This window comes from Muscardinus avellanarius (assembly GCF_963383645.1).
Source record: "Muscardinus avellanarius genome assembly, chromosome: 12".
NCBI classification, from domain to species: Eukaryota; Metazoa; Chordata; class Mammalia; order Rodentia; family Gliridae; genus Muscardinus; species Muscardinus avellanarius.
In genome coordinates this window covers 43,676,621-43,682,620 of record NC_137798.1, presented here as the reverse complement: position 1 = coordinate 43,682,620, position 6,000 = coordinate 43,676,621, and positions in this window count along the sequence as shown.

Below are 6,000 nucleotides of genomic sequence, written 5' to 3'. Positions count from 1 at the left end.
AGAAATTTATTTATATTTCTAAAGGCTTGGAAGTCTGAAGTCAATGGGCCTGCACCTGAAAGGGCTTTCTTTCTGTGGTCACCTCATGGTAGAGGTAGAGGGACAAGACAGTAGTTGTGTACGCTCACATGAGAAAGGAAGGCAGGGCGGAGTTGTGGGTAGAAAGGAAAGGAGGAGAAAGCAGTTAAACTTTTCCTTTTATTGGTAACCTGTTCCCATGATAACTACTTAATTCATTCCTGAGAGCAGAGCCCTGGACACCTAATAACCTCCCATCTCCCAAAATCATTGCATTGAGGATTAAGGTTCCAACACATGATCTTTGGAGACACAGTCAAACCATAGCAAGGTCTAAATCAAACTGAGGACTATTATTTCAAACTATCCCTTGCAAGTCACTCTCTTTAGCTTAGAGCTTGCAGATTCATGGGTATTTCTGCTAATATCTATTGATTCCTTTTGCCTTGTAGATGAGATTGTCTTATTGCCAAATAAATTTGACACGTTTTTATCTAATGAGGATTCCTAGCAAGTGCTATATCCACTGAACTATAAATAGCATTTAATGAGGTCCTAGAATCATACTCAATAGCTACTCCATTGGAACCACATTCAACATAACTTTTTATTTTTCAAACAGATAATTAGGAAATGTATCAAAGTGACGATTACAAAGCATGTATGATATGACAAGCCCCAATTAAGACAGTCAAATGTTATCTCAAAACTGTCCCATCTAACTGGGCAGATTAGGTCTGGTGGCCTCCTTTGGTCGCAGCAGGAAAATGTAGGATTCAAGTTTCTAAGGAGAAGATTTAAAAATCTGCTGGAAGGTAATGTAGAGCTCTGAGGGGCAGAGTATGTGATTTTTCCCTGGGTTCTTTCTGAGACCTAGAGAAGAGAGAGGGGAGTTTCTTAAAGTAGCTTCTATACAATGCTAAATTTCAAAACATACACTATTTTCCCAGCTTGAATGCAAATAATATATTGAACTCAAATTTGCATACTGAAGGTTCAGAGAGGGAAAAAAATTTTAAATTCTGTTAACCATAAATTTAATATTACCTAAACTGCTTGCTTTTGAAAACCTTTCTGCAAGTAATTCCTATTTTCTGCAAACAAACTAGACTATTTTACAATATAACCTGTCACAGAAAGTATGGTGCATTATATGTTTGAAATTCACACATTAAAAAATACATTATTTACCCTTGATTATATAAAGTTTAATTAACTAAAACTATTAAACCATCCCAATAATTTAAAGTATTTCTTTTTTGCTGGATATCCATTACTAAAAATGAATAAATTAGTTCTCCAAACCCACAAAGTCTTTAATTATTTATTAACCTACTTGAACCAAAACCTTGAAAATATTTTTTTCCAAAGTGTCAGAATAAGAGGTATGTTCTGATCTCTAATGTTGTGGTGCAGATTGATGTTTTTAGGAGAAATCAGGCAAACTATCTCAGTACAAATCGTGGAAGCATCTTTTGGCTAAATAGCTAAAGCAACACTAAATCACTTACAAACTTAATGGAAACATAACTAATGTCAGATTGTACCGTTTCCATTAAAGCAGCTGTTCTCTGCCTTTCAACACTGCAGTCTGGAATGTTCAACCGCCCCCTCATCTTCTCACCAAATCTCTCTCATCTCATCAACTCAATGGAAGAGAAGAGAATGTTCTACACGGTATACTTTTTTTTTTAAATGTCAACTTTTCTCCTGAAGAGTGAGGACAAGCACAATTATCTGTCAACTGCTAGAGATATCATGGCTTACAGAAGCTTCAGGAGTGTTTGGTGTGGTTTGACTTCTGTGTGTTACCTTCATAAGCAGAAGAAATTTATTTCTGCTACAAAATCAGATAATTTAACAACTTAGAAGCCATATACCATACACTCATTGGAAACAAGTTAAATGGTTTTCACAGATCTTGCTTTTATTTTTAAAAAAAAAGGCTTTATAAAGTCAGCATAAAAGGCAGCCTAGAAATGTAATTAATAGCATACTCTTTTTAAGAGTAAAAGATACTTTATTTTAATTAAATATCAATTTCTTTCTCCCATTCCAGGAGCATAAGGGGTTTCATGGATTGTAGGGAAATTAAAATCAATAGTAAATCTAACTAAAAGTTGTTCTGCTTTTTATTTTCCTAATTCAACATCAAAGTTAAGCACTCTCAAATAAAATAACTACAACAAAAAGTGTATTTTGTTAGTGTATGCTTAAACAATTGTTACCATAAGAATTGAGTTTACTAATATATCTTTAAAATTCAAATGAACACATTTTTATTACTTAACCTTTAAAAAATCTATATTCTACATGGAAGTTAGCTTAGAAGACTCTTAACAGATACCCATTCTTCCAACATTCAAATACATGTCTTTAATCCAGGAGTATGTTTGTCAGGGGTCAGAGTTATTAGAACTTGCTTCACACTGGGCTTGACTTCCATCCCCTGTGATGCCACATATTTCTGAATTTATATAGTAGATTTGAAATAAGCAGTGATATTATAGGGATTGTCAAGTTGAAGAAATAGTGTGTGCATTTCTTCAATCCTGTCATTCCACTTGCAATTATTCATAGAATTTTGAATATTTTACTCTTCTGGAAGAATTTTCTTGTACATTCCTTTTTTCTTTAAAAAAAAGTTACTAATGTAATTAAATATTATTAACCTGTCACTTTATTCCTTTGGGGGGGACTTAATATTTGATTCTTTTGCTGTTTTAAATATATTATTATCATACTGCCAAAGAGACAACTTGTTAAAAAAATCTGCTCTGTTTGTCAATACCCCGGTTATACAGCTATCTTACTCTCCTCTCTAGGAAGTTTCATTCATCAATAAGTCTTTTTAGAAGGTATGGGTAAATGCTGGTCTCCCTATGTGTTTTATGTTATTGGTTTTTTAAAATCATGTTCTATAGTTCAGTCGTTTCGTTGTTTTATTTGAATGTAGTCTTCATTATAGGGTACTTGGTATTATTTTTACTTTTATTTTTTAATTTTAACTTTTTTAGTGCATCTTAGTCATGCATCTTAATGGATAACAAGATGTTAGAGGCATCTATGCAAACATCACTTTAGCCCTTCCCCAATTCCCATCCATTCCCTCCCCCTCCCTCCTTCTCATGTTTGACTTAGTGATTGACTTTTATGCACATTAGAGTTTCCTTCTTCCCCTCTCCCATCACTCCCAGTTAGGCCTTTTTATTTGCTCACCTATGGTTTCTCCTCCTTTGTCTATAGTTTATCTTGGGGCCCTTTTTCTCCCTAGCTTCCACATATTAGGGAGAACATCCGATTTCTTACTTTTTGTGACTGACTAATCTCACTTAGCATAATGTCCTCCAGTTCCATACATTTTCCTGTAAATAACATAATTGTGTTTTTCTTTATGGCTGAGTAGAATTCAATTGTGTACACATACCATAGTTTTATAATCCATTCATCTGTTGATGGACATCTTGCCTGGCTCTATAGTTTGGCAACAGTGAATTGTACAGCTATGAACAAATTAATGCATGCATTAATTTGGTAGTTTGGTTTCCATTCTTTTGGGTAGATACCCAGAAGTGGTATTTTTGAGTCATATAGTAAGTTCATTTCCATTCTTCTGAGGATCCTCCATGCTGTTTTCCAAAGTGGTTGCACTAATTTGCAATCCCAACAACACTGTATTAGAGTTCCCACTTCTCCCCATCCTCACCAGCATTTGTTGTTGTTTGTGTTTTAAATGATTGCCATTCTAGTTGGAGTTAGGTGAATTCTCATGGTAGTTTTGATTTGCATCTCTCTGATTGCTAATGATATTGAGCATTTTTCCCATACATTTATTGGCCATTTAAATTTCTTCCTTTGTGAAGTGTCTATTTAGTTCACTTGCCCATTTTTTTATTATTTGTTTTCTTAGTGGTGAGTTTCTTGAGTTCTCTGTATATTCTAGATATTAGTCCTCTATCTGAAAAATAGTTGGAAAAATTCTTCTCCCATTCTGTTGGCTCTCTGTTGAGGTTCTTGATAGTTTCCTTTGCGTTACAGAAGCTCCTCAGTTTAATGCAACATATTTTTGTTTGCATCTTTGGTCTGTAGTCTTTGTAATAGAGTTAAGATAGAATTTTAGAGGACATTATTGAAGGACTTAGAAGAATGTATCTGAAATCCAGTCATGCCCTTTAGGCAGTCTGCATATAGAAGGAAGGATAACAAAAAGCATTCCTAAATGATTTTTTTATGAGTCCAAAAATAGAAAGCACAGCAGAGAGTAACAGATATTCTCTGCACATCTAGGCATCCAAAACAGAGCAGGAAAATTCTCTTAAGATCATCCAGAATATTGATACTCAACCTTTATTGGCTCAAAACCACTGGTCTAAACATTGGCAAAAGTTTTGGGCCCTGTCCTCACAATGTTGGGTATTTCTACACAAATCACCCACCAACTTGTATAAATTTTTCATATCTAGTTCTGAAAGGATGAAAATAGCCCACATAAGTAGAATGGCTTCCCAGGCATTCCTGGGTGGCTTTCCAGTCCTGGTCCAGTGCTTTACACTCTACTCTTTTACCATTTTCTGTATAATAAATACAGACTTACTAAGATAAGATTAGGTGCTATATTTTATTTATTTTTTTTTTAAAGCTATCATTTCCTTTATTTTTTTATTTATTTTTTTTAAGCTGGGCATGTTTTTTTTTAATTTTATTTTATTGGTGCACTGTATTCATACATCATAGTGGGATACAAACTTTTGTAGACATACATGCACACATCGCCCAGTCAGCCCCCACCCGATCCCCACCCCATTCTCTCCCCATCCCTCCCTCCCATGCTTGGCTTAGTGGTTGACATCTAGTATTATAGCAATTTATCCAAAATTAAAAATGTTAATCTCACATAACAGTTTCATTTGTCTGCTATATTTTAAACACAAAAATAATCCATGTGTTACTAATTATTAGGCATTAGGTCACTTAACTTTTTGTATCTTGTTAAAATATTTTGTATAATCAACGTAGGACTGTGGATAAGCACTGGACATCTTTGAGCCACAATCTCTTTATCTGTGAATCATGACAATGATTGTTGCTTGGGAGAATTATTTCAGAGAATAGAGAGTAGTTTCTCAGTGAATAACTGCCATTATACATGATTGTCATTATTAGTAAGGCTAGGAAAAGTCTTAAAGGTCACCTCATCTTTTTACAAACTGGAAGACTGAGAGTAGAGCAATGTTTTCTCCAGGGATATGCAGCTAATTCATAACAGATTGCTAATAAAGAACTGACCAATAAAGCATGTACGCTTCATCTCCTCTTTCTCCAAAACCTTTGTTTCCCACTCCATTGCCCAAGAACAACGCTAAGCTTGATTTCAATACTCATGAAGCATACTTTTGCTCTTTTCTGGATTTTCTGGCTTTCTTCAAGTTTTTGTTTTCTGTTATTTTATTGTATCTAGCCCATTTGATGGTGTGTGTGAGTGAATGAGTGAGTGAGTGTGTGTGTGTGTGTGTGTGTGTGTGTGTGTTTACTCTCTTATCTTTTTAAGAAGAACTTTCTAATCAATTATTATTCATAGATACACAAGCCTAAGGTAAGGAAGTCCAGGTGCCTCAATGAAATAAAAAGCACCAAATAAATATTGGGGACTAAAACTTTCCCTATATATGACTCTCCCTGGCTCACCAAAACAAAATTGACCAAGTTTTTGCCTAATCCAGAAAAGCTGAAATGAAACAAAACAGAATAAAATAGATAAAGTGAAATTATCACTCAATTACTGTGATGTTTATAAACTTTCCCCTTCTGCTGGGGATGGGGAGAAAGAGCACTTCCTGGAAAAAATGGGTCAGGAAGGCAGTATCTCATCTTCCTGTCCCATTAAGATTTGTTAACTAGGCCAACAATAATTTCCAGAATGACTTGGAAGTGTTCTCTCAGGGCTGCGTGTGGAGGCAGAATAGGCTGAGGACATCTTCTTTG